This window comes from Conger conger, chromosome 8 (assembly GCF_963514075.1).
Source record: "Conger conger chromosome 8, fConCon1.1, whole genome shotgun sequence".
NCBI lineage: Eukaryota > Metazoa > Chordata > Actinopteri > Anguilliformes > Congridae > Conger > Conger conger.
In genome coordinates, this window is record NC_083767.1 from 10211486 (window position 1) to 10225396 (window position 13911).

Consider the following 13911-nt stretch of genomic DNA (forward strand, 5'->3'; position numbering starts at 1 on the left):
TTCTTTGCAGGTAATTGGTGGAGTCAGTGAACAGGTGCAAGTTCCTTCTCCAAAGCCGGCACCATCGCCAGTGTACTGTAAGCAACGCTGCCTCGTCGTGCTGAAGCTCCCTTGAGGGTCCCGGCTGCCGTGTCACCTTGCAGTGTTATTCACGGCACACACCGGGAAGACGGAGGCAATGACTGCCATGTCAAACATAACAAAGATGGCCTTCAGAATCCTCGTTGATACGGTGCTACGGGTATAAGAGAGCCTGAACTTTGCCTTACGATTCCCTACTGACATCACAGACGCTCCAACTCCGTACTCAGAACGGAATGACATCAATAGATAAGGTGCGTTTATTTGCCAAACAGATCGGCCAACAGTCCTTTACACACGACTCTCCCCTTTCATGCTAATAATATCCCCAGATAGCTTGCGTCAAGAGCGAGATGATATCAACTGCTAATTACATAAGGCGATGGTGACAGCAGGAGGTTCAGCCTCCTATGGTATTCCAGGGTCTTTGTCGTGCTTGCTTTTTGAAAAACACAGACCTTCCACCTCGTATTCATGTCCGCGCAAAGTCCAATTACTGCCAATGTGTTAGCACTAAAATGTGTGTACAGTAATGATGCCGTAAATAAAATGAAAAGATCAAAAGATAATAAAAAATGTTTATGCCTGTCAGCAGTGTTGAAGCCAATAAATTCAAATAAAAGAAAATTAAAGCACGTAAAGTATACCACCTGATAGACAAACATAAACGAAAAATAAGAAACACACATAAGCACATGCACAGACACACGCACACACACATACACACTCACACTCACACACACACGCACACACACACGCACACACACTCGCACACACACTCGCCCACACACTCGCACACACTCACGCAGACTCACACAGACTCACACAGACTCACACAGACTCACACAGACTCACACAGACTCACACAGACACACACACACACACACACACACCACTCTTTCTTCTGTATGAATGCCCCAGTGGTGACCCACACTCAGAACATGCCTTTGGGGCAGCTGAAGGTTGGAAGCGCCCCAAGGGATGTGACATTTAATAGATCACATTGGATGGTACGGTCCGGTCACAGTTTTCTGGCAGTGAAAGACACAAACACACTCCCCTCAATTAAGCTGACCCTTTCGAGGCCAGTTCCTTAACAGAAAAGACCATTGGCCATTGATTGAGAATACCCTACACAGCCAAGCAAAAAAAAAAAGAAAGTACACAAATGCACAAATACACAACGGACAGCTCTAGCGCCCAACACTGTCAGATGTTCTATTTGTTGCCAATTGCATGTTGTTGTACTATAGACTGGCCTTTTCCAGCTAGAAAATTAGGTCACCCGTGAGCACAAAAAAAAAAAGAAGAAATCTGACATTGGCACTTGCGTTTCATATTGCATACGGAGCGGATCTGTGTGTTCGTATGTGTGTGGGTGTGCGAGTTACTTCCCAGAACATTCACCTTCAATGTGTTTCCTGAAGCGTGCTAAATTAAAAAAAAATGTGAAGTGTAGGAAGATCATTTAAATGTATTTGCATTTTAATAGAAAGATAAGGACAGACTCTTTCCAGGCTTGAAGTAAAGGCTTGAAATGGATAACACTTCAAACTTTAGTGTTTGGTCAGTAGGCAGACAGAATGTTAAAATAAATAAATACAAAAATAAAAATAAATTTTCATATATTGACCTCAGATTTCACAAAACAAAATGACTCTAATAAAATAAACACTATTTTCAGAACGGGTCTGAAATGAATCGTGAGTTTCTGGATTTCATTTTCAGGCTAATGTGCAGAATGCAGAGGAAGCTTGGTGTCACTGAGGTGCAGCCCTATCCCAGAATGCCCCATTCTTCCGAACCACAGAAGAAGACGTTGCAGTAACCGCTATGACGCACGCAGAGATGCCAGAGGTAAAGGCCAACCAGTCGTAGCACACACTGGCCCAGCGGCCGGCCTGAGCGCACGGCTTGCCCTTCTGCCTCAGACGCTGTCAGATCGAATAAGGGAGAACGTTACAAGCCCTGGGCTCACGTGAGCACCACCCTCCAAAGACATGCAGGTTAGGCTGCTGGGGGGGTTAATACGGCTTCGCTGTAAAAGACCATGTCTGCTCCCTCAACCTACCCTATATAAATAAAGCTTACATTTAAAAAAAATATCCCCTGTTACCTACCTTCTGTCACACTAGACATGACAATATCCCTTCTCATGACAATTCTAATACAGTGTAGGCAAAATTGTCTAGTTTGAGTTATTTCCTACAAATAATTTGCAGTCAAAACCAGCGTTGCATGAAATAAGGTGCCATAAATGCATTCGGTAATTAATTTCTTTCTGGTTCTCCTGTAACCAAACATGAGGGACTCGGAGCCACTGAAAGATGATTTTTCTTTAAATGTAGCATTCTCTTTCACAGCGCTTTGTTCAGTCAAAAGGAATCTACATCAGCCGGAGATGGGTACATTTCAGGAGTTCACCAAGCGGCTCACAAACCTTTAGTAACAAAGCACAATCCTGAATCTATTTTCCAGCAATTTGATAGAATAAAACCAAGGACATGGCTTTTTAAAAACATCGCTGTTTTCCTGAGAAATGTCCTTCTCTCACTGCACGTGTCCACTTGGACAAATTAGTTAATGAGCAGTTTCAAAGAAGACCTTGGAGGAACTGCTGGAGACCTTAATCAGAATATTGCAGAAAAGGCCACTTCAAACAAAACAATATTTTAATCCACATGGAAAAACCAAAGCAAAATGTGGGATCAGGACAAACGTGCCCTGCTCACAGTCAGTTTCTTTTGATTAATGGCTCAATTCTGAACCCAACGTGATCCACCCAATCAGATCCGTGAATCATTTCCAACCGGACGCAACATGGGCCAAAAAACACCACCATCTCCAGCGCAGATAACAAAAAAAGCCATGGCAACAGATTATCAATAAAAAAAGTGTGTAGGAACTTGGTAAAACATCAAAGGGTCCAGGAGTGTCTTTGAATAAGGGAGTAATCCCACCCACCCAATCCCACTCTGAATGCAGAAACGCATCGCCCTCGTACAGCGGATCCAGCGAATCTCCGCCCCCCTCTCATTACCTGGGGCCCTCACAGCAGGAGGCCCACAAGCTGAAATCAGGCTTTTGTTGCTTCTCGCTCACTCGCTCGCCCACTCACTGTGGTGTCCAGCCACTCCCTCTATCGTCCCGCTCCTTCTCTCCCTCTCTCCAAACTGCAGCGGGCTGCCTTGTGCTCCCGCTCCCACCAGCGAGGGGGGTCGGCGGACAGCTCGGACCAGACCGGACCCCGGCTACGTGCCCATCCTCACTACCGCCCCCGAAAGAGAGATGGGGGCGAGGCAGGGAGGTATACAGCTGCATGTTTCACAACACTCATCTAAACTTTCTACCGTTTTATTGTGCTTCCAGCGCAGGCTTTTGTCTGGATAAGCAAAGATTTCACTCAGAAAAAAAAAGGCTCTAACTTTTTGAAGTAGCTAGGGGAATAACTTCACGGACTGCCAAAAGAGCGAGTGGAGTGTTCTGGTGGCCCATCTTCCTCTGCTTCTGTTGGTTCTGCCCCCCTCTTCTCTCTCTGTCTCACTCTGTCTCACTCTCTCTGTGGCTCTCTCTATCTCCCTCTCTGTCTCACTCTCTCTGTGGCTCTCTATCTCCCTCTCTGTCTCACTCTCTCTCTGGCTCTCTCTATCTCACTCTCTCTCTGGCTCTCTCTCTCTATCTCTCGGTCTGTCTCTCTCTCTCTCTCTCTTGCTCGCTCTGTCTCTCTATCTATCTCTCTCTCTCGGTCTGTCTCGCTCTGTCTCACTCTCTGGCGTTCTCTCTCTCTCTCTCTCTCTCTCTCTCTCTCTCTCTCTCTGTCTGTCTGTCTCACTCTGGCTTTCTATCTCTCTGTCTCTCTCTTTCTGGCTCTCTCTCTCTATCTCTGTCTCTCTGTCTCTCTCTCTCTCATTTTTAAACTGTGGACGTGGGGAATCTCAGCTCCTGAATCTATGGCACTGCCTCTCTCTTTTTTCACCACAGCAATATAAATAATGAATGCGTACCGCCGCTTGCAGTAATCTTCCAGTCACACTGTACGTAAATAGAACAGCAGCTCGCAGGACTGCCTATCGGGGCATTTTTAAAATCTTTCACAAAACGCAGAGCGCATGTGGAAGTGGGTGAAATCTACTCTGAATAGCTAGCATTCAACAACTCCTCACAGAAACATGTTTCCTCTTAAAACCCATGCAAAAATCAGAGTAAAGTAAACCTTGCTGACAATGGTCAATTCTGTATTAATTTCAAAGGCTGAAAATGCTCTCTGTGGCAGCTGCTTTCTGTTGCAGTATGTTGTAAACCGCCATGTACGTTTTCCTTCCAAAAAGGGAAGTAATGCCTATGAAAATAGAAAACCAAGATTAAAAAAAGGTTCTGGGAGGAACGCAGATTCCTCCCCAAATCCCAGTGCTACACAAGCTTTGCTAAATGGAAAAACACTTCATATCATAAGCTGTGACAACAACGCGACACAGCGCTGCGTGAATTGTCGCACTGAAGTGCTCAGAAAACAGGGAGGTTTATAACTGAAACCGAGGGAATGGTTATTTCCAGTTTGCGTGCGTAAAGATCTAACTGCCTCTAAATGCGCTGTGAAACACGCCAGCGCGATTTTGATTTGGTTTGTCACATGCGATGTGCCAAAGTTTATGGCCCATCAGCGTAAAATAATACAGGAGGCATGCTGAGATTGCCACTTCACTTATGACTGACACAACCATCGACTATACGAGCGCTAAGCAAATATAAATGAAATCCACCTTTTCATTTATAACCCAGTAAAACAGAGCGATTGTCAAAATCTCCCCAGTAGCATTCAAAGTGTTATTGGCCCGCTCCACACCAGCCAGCACATGGCAGTGGTTACTGATATGTTCACTTCTAAATGGACTGTCACAAGGCCTTCTGGAACATTCCTTTTATCTTTTACCAACCAACTGGAACAGGCAGCTCCTCTTACATTAAGGGAAGAACAGGGGGAAAAAAGAGAAAGACGTGGGTTCAGGCTTTGGTCTCCGGCAATCGTTTTTACACGTTTCCTCTTTGAACTGCCAATCATACCCCGAGCATCAACATTCAAGTGTGAACCGCAATTACTTAAAACAAGCAATAATACCCTGCCACCACCAGGTATGGAATATGAAATGCAAAAGAACTATGTCAGGGTTTGCTGTAATGTAATTTATATCATTTATTTCTGCTGTTCGTATAGCCCACGTTAAATCTGGAGGAGAGTAATGACCTTTAAAATGAGCTAAAGCAGACTTCCACATGAATTTGGCCCACTTTCCTTTACAGACGTACTAAGAACAGCACTTCCTAAACAACTCATCAGTTATCTGCAATGCAAGCCTGGGGTTATTTCTCCAGATCACTATACAGAAATGTGCTTCATCAGAGAAGTTTTAGCCGACGTGACTGACCGTGAGTTCATCCTTCCCCTGGACATGACAAATGAGTCTCAGCGTGAAGACGAACCGTCTCAAATGACACGGTCGGGGAGGGGAACGGTCTTTGTGAATGAGCATTCCCAACACAAGTCCGCTAGTTACTGCAAGACCATTGGCTTTGTTTCCCGAGCTCCTTAATGATGACAAATACACGCCTTAGCTCCGCCTCCTTTGGGACAGACATCCAGTTCGCTGAGTTCTGTATCTACGTAATCGACGCTCCACAGTCAATCCGCATCTACAACCTCAATCAACCGCACAAAGATTTCAAGCAATCATTTGGCACACAGAGCTACGCAAGTACATCCGCTCTGCCAGTGTTGTCAAGGGAGATCAAACCAGACGAATGAAGGGCACAACGTAATCAAATCAATTGACTTCCACTCGAAAGATGAGAATGAAATGGACGGCAAAACGTAAAAAATAAGGAACAGATTTGATAACACGGTGAATATTATAACATAAGCACATCACATTTCAACACACAATGTCCAGATTAAGCCCCTGGTGTGAAAGAAAGTCGGCCAGAAATATTCAGAGGCGTCAGCGCTAACGTGCTGCGATAATGGTGACTGGCACCTCGTCAGCTATGTGTTGGGCAGCAACAGAAAAAGAAATGTTTAAAAAGCGGCCTAATTAAAAGCATGTTCTCCCTCTTAAAGCAGTTCCTTCATGTTAACCCAGAGAAATAGCAGGACGGATGATTCCGGGAAGAAATATTTGTTTAAGCAGCCTTTTATTGGAGGATCAAACAACCCTCTTTCAGCCACAGCGCCCAGGCTTGCTGCCGATGAATTCAAATTAAATATGGCGGAAGGGACATTGAGTGTGTGGCCATGATGATATATCCAACCCACAGTGACTGAGGGGAGCGGGGCTATTGTGGAACACTGACTCATTTAAGCCCTTTTTTCCACATGTTGTTCCAATGGGAGAAAATGCAATGCAAAAACTAGTTTTGATCATTCTAGAGTTTAAAACATCAACAAATAAGACAAACATAATTTGAAACTAATTTAAATTAGGTGCCTTGGGTTTCAAAAAGGCACCTCATCTTTAAAATGTCCATTTTGAGAACATTTTCATGCAATGGCAGTCTTTTAAAGGATGGGAGAGGGGTGTGGTTGAGTGGAGTACTGCTTTCTATTCGGGGAAAAATCTATTTCCCTGTCAGTTGAAGCATGCGCCCATGCAAGAACGGATGTTTCTGTTTTGTCACATCAATAAATAAATGATGAATGAATAGAACAGGAGTAACTGTTGACGCAGCAATAGCTCCCATCACTAAAAAAAAAAGAAAGAAACAAATGTTATTGAAATGAAGGGGAGGAAGTAAACACAACGACAAAAGAAAAATAGAAATGCAAGGCGACATTTGGAAACAGGACAACTGGAGGGGCCAGAGCGGCTGATTAATTGCGATTGGAGGGGGTGGTGTGATTGAGAGCCAGCAAGCCAGGGGATATGTAATCAGTAATCCCTGACATTTTGTGTGATAGGAGAGAGTGCAGAGGGGAGCTGTCATAAAGTAGCCAAATGGCTTTTTCCACCTCCACCAAGGGCACGCTCCCACTGCGGGGAGTTTGAGAGAGAGAGCGTAACGATGCAGGCCGACAGGCTGAACAAACACTAACGCTGACCCCAGCATTGCGCTCATCAGAGCCGTGCTTCAACTGCATCACACCTGGAGCTGCCAGTAAAGCACACACACACACACACACACACACACACACACACACACACGCACATACCACACGCACATACCACAGGTGCATACCACACACACATATCACACACACACGTACACACACATGTACACATACACACACACGCATGCATGCACATACCACACACATACCACATGTACATACCATACACACATACCGCACACATGTATGTACATAGCGCGCACACACACACACACACACACACACACACACATGTACACACACACGCACCAACACATACATACTCACACGCACACATGCACGTACACACACACACACAGGATGTTGTAGGTAACTAATGGCATGTCCTTCTCAAAAGTAGAAATGCAACAACAGTGGTGCACACAATTGCTGTCGGTCTGATCCGGCATGAAGCTCCTTCCTGTAACTCAATCTCAGCCATCAGGTCACCACCTGACAGAGCTGTAACAACCCAAAACAAAGAGGCATCTCCGTTACCTCCCTCAGCAGACACTATCGCTTTAATTACTAATGACGGCCATTCAAATGCTTGTCAAGCATGCTTTCAGCAAAGCAGGTAAGGGGAAGAGGGCAAAGCGTCTTGTCAAATTCAGATTTGTAAGTATAAGTGTAGCCCGATCCTTTAATTGCTGATCATAGCCCAAAAGTAGGATCGATTCCGTTCTGCAATCCACGGTTTTTAAAGGCAAGGCCGAGGCCCTTTACGCAATTGATTTCATGCCTCAGACCACCACTCTTCTCTGGGCTAAAGTTGTTAACGTCCTTGTGTCCCTGTTCACCACGAGGGTTCCCCACACATTTTCCACACCCCGACTTGCGGCTCGGTTCCCATTTAAGCATTCCAAACGGAATATCAGAGCCAGGAATAATTACGCCTTTTAATGTTTAAAACGATCCCTTATGATGATTTTTCTCCGGATTAAAGTGATACTGCTCTCAATGGCATGAATAATTTAGCGTCGCCACCGGTCGTTCAGAAGTCGGTTGACGACTGCTCGCAGGGCATGTGAAGTCTCGTTTCTGGGTCCTCTCTCGTTCCCCTGTCACTGCGCTCCCTGGGAAACAGAACTGGGGGAATTCAGAGAGAGCTGTTTGAAAGAATGTTCTGATACACGCCAGCGCTTCTCAACCGAGCGATTCAGTTGTTTAATAACTGAAAAAGTTGAATAACTTGTGTTAAACTAATATGAAAGCCCCCTGTCTGTGTGCATTCCAGGAAATACTGATATAATAGGGTTACAGTGTAATCTGATTACACATCCGATGTTAACAGGATGGAAAAGGATATTGCAGCTATTACTTGGCAAATTATTTGAGCAGTTTTCAAGAAAAATAAAACAAAACAAATTGCACCCGTCTTCGTGCGGTCAGTCCCCCTGCAGCTCTAGAGGAGAGCCAACCAACGAACGAACGAACGAACGAACGAACGAACGAGTGCGCCAAAGAGCACCTTATGTAACGCTTTCGCAATAAATCACAGGCCCGGGAAAGGGGAAACAGCGGCCCACAAACGATGACAAGCGCGCAGCGTTTACACTGTGGCACAAAGGCCCCGTAGCCTCTAAGCGTGCCTAGTTTGCCACCACACGACCCCCTAAAACAAGCCTTTGCATTTCCGCTTGATCAATCTGTCCTTTTAACTTTGGCTGCCATCTCCTGCATGCCTGTTATTCTGTGCCTTAACAAGCAGCGCCTCGCGGAGCAGCATCAATCCGTCACTGTCTCCCTGGATAATGATGTAACCTCGGCGCCGTATATTAAAGCACACACTCCGTCCCCCTGGCCACGCCCGGTAAATACAATCACGCACGGTCACTCGAGGTAAACACCAACGCAGCTGATAATGAACCCTCGCCCACAAGACAAACACAGAGGAGTGCATTATGTGGATGAAGACGCGAACACAAGACAAATAAATCATTAAATAAGTAAGTAAATAAATAAATAATAATAAATTAACTACCGCAGAAGAAAGGAAGAATATAAGCATTCAACAGAAGAAAATACAGACCAATAACAGGTTATGTAATTGAGATTAAGTGCATGCTAAATACAATATACTGTATGCAAATCAGCCTAGCCAAAGTTGTATTCCCAGTACTACACAGAATAATGATAAAATAATACAATTAAATTGCTGTATAATTGGGTATACGTGTCACGGGAAAATCTGTTCAATAACATATTTTAAAGAAGGTGACCCAATATTTATTTGTAAACTAATACTTCCAAAAGTGTCACTGTCCAGTATCTCTGTCTCCTCATACGTCTTGAGTCATTGTGACAGCAGTGAATGTACTCTGTAGCAGAAAACAGATTGTGATAAAAACTCATGAGAAACTCATGAGTGATAAAATAGCCAAACTAACAGGAAATGGTCGCCTATTCATTGAATTGTTTCTTGTACTGCTATGCTGTGATTTGACTACCTAGACATTCTCTTAAAACCCTGATCATAACGACAATGTCATTAAAACCACATACACATACACACGCATATGTCTGCCACACACACAATCACACTGACGAACCGCAACGATGGCTGGTATTTGCAAGCCGTTGTACGCATGCTTTAATTTATTTTAAGATCTCTGCGAGCGTCTCCATTCACACTACAGTGAATAGTACAATCTGTAGTGATCTGGCCTGATGCCAGGGTAATAAAGAAGAATATTCAAGAACCCGTCGTTTAAAGGCTTCCTTTCAGCCTCTCTCAAGGGCATCACAGACCCATGATGCTTCACTCCTACCAGCTGAGCTGCATTATCTGAAACCGAATGCAAAGTACCCTGAGTAAGGGCCCATATCGGGAGAGAATAAACGCTAAAAGTGCACCTAAAACGCAGAAATAAAATATGGACTGCGCTATCTGTGATGCTAAATCTGTCAGTCATCTTTTGGCTTTATGCTGTAAGGGACAATTGATTTTTTTTCCAACAGTAAAATATAATGTGAAGGAGATGTGGAGGAACAGACAGACAGAAACTTTTATCGGGGGAAGTAAAAAGCTCTGCTCCGTAAAACACGTAGATCACCCAAACTTCAAGGCTCCCTCGTTCGTCGTCATTCTCGGCTGATTTACATCAAAACGCTTTACATCATTAACTTCAAATGCCATCAGATCGGCAAGGCACCAAGTGTGGCAGCCTGAGCTATTTGTGGCAGCAAAGCCAGTCCTATTTTAGATCACTTTAATTTTAACATCTATTGTTTGAGTATGCAGAGACTGGAATACTCAAACAATGGAAATCTATATTTGCGTGATATAACATCTCCCATCAGCTTAGTTCCTTATAATTCCTATTTAAGATCACTATCATTTTAACCTGACCTTGTGGCTTTCATCAAAACTGCCATACTCAAACAATGATAATTAGTATCTCTTTTAAATTGTATCAGCGTTAAATATGTGCAAATCCATACATGAATACTGTGTATTTATTCTGTGATTAAAATACTTAATCCCATAGCATTTGAAATGTTGGCGTATAGAGGCCTTCTTCATGTACAGACAGGAACTTTGTTAACTGAGTCATCTGCGTCAGCCTACCCCCGATGCCTCCCCCCCCACCCCCCCGCACGGATTTCTTCAGGATGATAACTCCTTATATTCCACCTTGGCAGATCACAAATTAGACAGTTCGGTTGCTAGGCAATATTTTGCCATTTATAGATAATACAGCCCCACCGCACTCACACTCTCCGACTGTATTAGTAACACTGTAGCCAAACTATCATTTCACCTTAGCTCAGTTTAGTGCTCTGATTCACACAGTTTTCACACTTCACAAGGTGCACTAATAACCATAGCTGAGACTGTGCCGTGACTATCCTCACAGACTATCCTCAAAGATGGATGCAGCGCTAATCTGGACACACTGAGGGTCACAGAATCTGAATCACAGCTGAATCGCCCTTTTCTCCCACAACCCCACGTCAAACAGCTGAAACTACACAATCTGAGGCAAGCAAACCGTGCAGTACCTTCTGATCTCAGAATAATTGCACGCATTCTGCAAACATGGACTGCATCTTAATAGCTTTTCTTTCTTCAAGATAACTCCAGATATTTAGGGAAAATATCCATCCGCTGTATGTATACATATCAATATTATGTATGTTAACGTGCTGCATGTATGTGCATGAGTGTATCCTCGCATGCATGTGGTCTATGGTTGTCTGCCTGTATGATTGCATGTGCTATGTGATCACAGCAAATTTCTCAGTGCTTCATACTTCGACATTTAACACAATAAGAAAAATAATGCTTCCAGAACACAACAGTCAAATGAAGTTATAGTTAGAGTTAATAATAATAATAATAGCCTATGCTTTACCAGTCCTCTGAAACAAAGGTTCATTTGCAAGCGTAACCTGATCCAGGAGAATCCCAGGCTTCAATCTGTTTCCAATTACTAACACTGTAAGTATTTCTTGTCTGGAAGAAATGACTTTCAAACACCTATTAAAAAAAAAAAGGCTTTACATGTGTCAGGAAACTGTCTACAATTACTAGCTGTGGACTTGAAAAACATGGAACTGAAAAAAAGAACATATGGTTGATAAATGGCATTTTTGAGCACATTTAAAAAACAAATAAATTACAAGTGACTGGCTACACGCCTCAATTAACTGGGCACCCACGTCATCTATGAGAGTAAATTGAAAGGGAACGAAATATACAAGTACCACCAAGGCCTTGACAAATGATATAGCATTGGCTTTAATATGCACTGGCTTACCGATATTGCGACTTTAAATTCTGACCACATTCAAACCCAAAAACAGCAGTGCACTACTCGAAACAGCTATAGCTCAGATCCTCAGCAACATAATACTGTCTACCCAGATATTTATTCTTCCTCCAAATGAAACGCATGCCAATGCAATTCCAACCTAACATTATCATCAATTCCGAACTGCACCTTTCTGTGAATTTTTTTTTTTTTGGCAGAACACTATCCAAACATTTAGGGGATAAAAAGTGCTATTTCCTTAACACAAACTGAGCGTATAAAAACAGTGGGCTGTTTTGTCAGGATGTAATTAGCGAGTGAAAGTTGAGCCGTTACCTTGGGATAATCCAGCAGTTGTTCCCCAAAGGGTTAAGCGGGACCAGCGTTCCTGCTCGGAGGGTGATGAGGCTGCCGTGTTGGTCAAGAAGGCTTTAGGTGCCTCCTTCTCCTCCCATTCCACACTCACAAGCACACTGCAGGAAAAAGGCTCACACTTTCTCAGCCCACTTCGCCCACTGCCAAAAGAGTTAGCGTATCCCGGCTGGACTGGAAAGTCAAACGCAAATCATTCTGCTAGCGCACCTTTCTCTGCTCTCCGATGGTTCTGCGTTCTCTCTCAATTGCTCTCTCTCTCTCGCTCGCTCTTGCTCTCGCTCTCTCTCACTCTCGCTCGCTCTGTCTCTCTCTTTCTCTCTCTATTGCTCTCTCTCTCGCTCGCTCTTGCTCTCTCTCTCTCACACTCTCGCTCTCTCTGTCTCTCTCTCTATCTGTTCCTCAGTCTCTCTCTCTGTCTCTCTCTCTATCTATTCCTCAGTCTCTCTGTCTCTCTCTCTCTGTCAGTCTCTCTCTATCTCTCTCTCTCTCTCGATGCGAAATGGCAGATCCGACGCGGGCGAGTTTAAGCACTCTATCATGTATCGCGTTACGGAGTCTGGTCCTCGTGCAGCGCTGAGCAGCGATCACGCGTGATAGGCTGAGCTTTGTCTGTTTACACCCAGCAGGGGAGGGAGTGCAGGAGAGGGAGGGAGGGAGGGAGGAGGAGATGTATGGGAGGGGGGGTAGGAGTGTTGGGGGGGGGGGGATTGGGGGTTGGACCTCCCTCTTTTAACCGCTCGGAGTCTTGTGTTTGTCCTCATAACATGCCTCCACTCTCTCCCGGTTTGCGGAAGGCTGCAGTAGCAGCTGCTGCTCTGGGGTAACAAAGCGTGTCATGGCAGCAGTTCATTTCGGGCTTGCAGTGGATTTTACATCACAGTGAGTCCAGACTTAGGTTAGACCTAATCAATCCCTCACCAGCCTAATTCTTACTTAATATTATTTGGACAAAGCAGCAGAAGTATTCTCCATGCATCTCAAAGATCAAAACGAAGAACTGTGAAACCTATTATGCATGAAGTGACTCCTACAGAAGTACTTACTTTGGCTACATTCATATTCACGTGCATTAACGCTACTGCTTACATCAAGTTCCTTTCCCGTTACTTAAGCACTGGCAACTGTGCAACCTACAAATTACTACAATCAATCCTCACGTTTCTTTGAGGTGAATTTAATTCACGACAGATGATGAATAATGGAATATAAAAATCTTGTTGTGCTCTTTCATTGTATGAATGTTGCCTGAATAGGCAGGAAGTATTATGAACTCATCCAAGTCCCCAAACTCAGCGTGTGTTTTGGCCATACATCAGGCCTTGAAGGCTGGTTCCAGGGGAAATCGATAGCAATCTTTTTTTATCAGCGAGAAGGGAGATAAAATATGAATGCAAATACCATGGCCATTAACCAATTTTTTCTTCAACACCAGTGATCAAATTTGCACGGCTTGGTTTTGCACAAAAAGACCTAAGGTTACATTGATCTGAATGCAGAAGATTAGCAGGTTCTTCCACCCCCACCCTCTCCCGCCATAACCACCCCACCCCCCCAGCTCCA

At 44.2% G+C, this 13911-nt stretch overlaps 1 protein-coding gene across 5 annotated transcripts in view; it reads right to left on the minus strand.

The window, feature by feature from the left end:
• Nucleotides 1-13911, minus strand: part of si:dkey-237h12.3 (teneurin-3) — a 224460-nt gene that overhangs the window by 116967 nt on the left and 93582 nt on the right. Inside the window, exon 1 of one of the 5 annotated variants that reach the window (XM_061250971.1) lies at nucleotides 12313-12534. The exons of the other annotated variants lie outside the window; for them this stretch is intronic. The gene's annotated coding sequence lies outside the window, so the exon portion shown is untranslated. Of the gene's footprint in view, nucleotides 1-12312; nucleotides 12535-13911 lie in introns of those variants that run through there. 5 annotated transcript variants of the gene reach the window in all.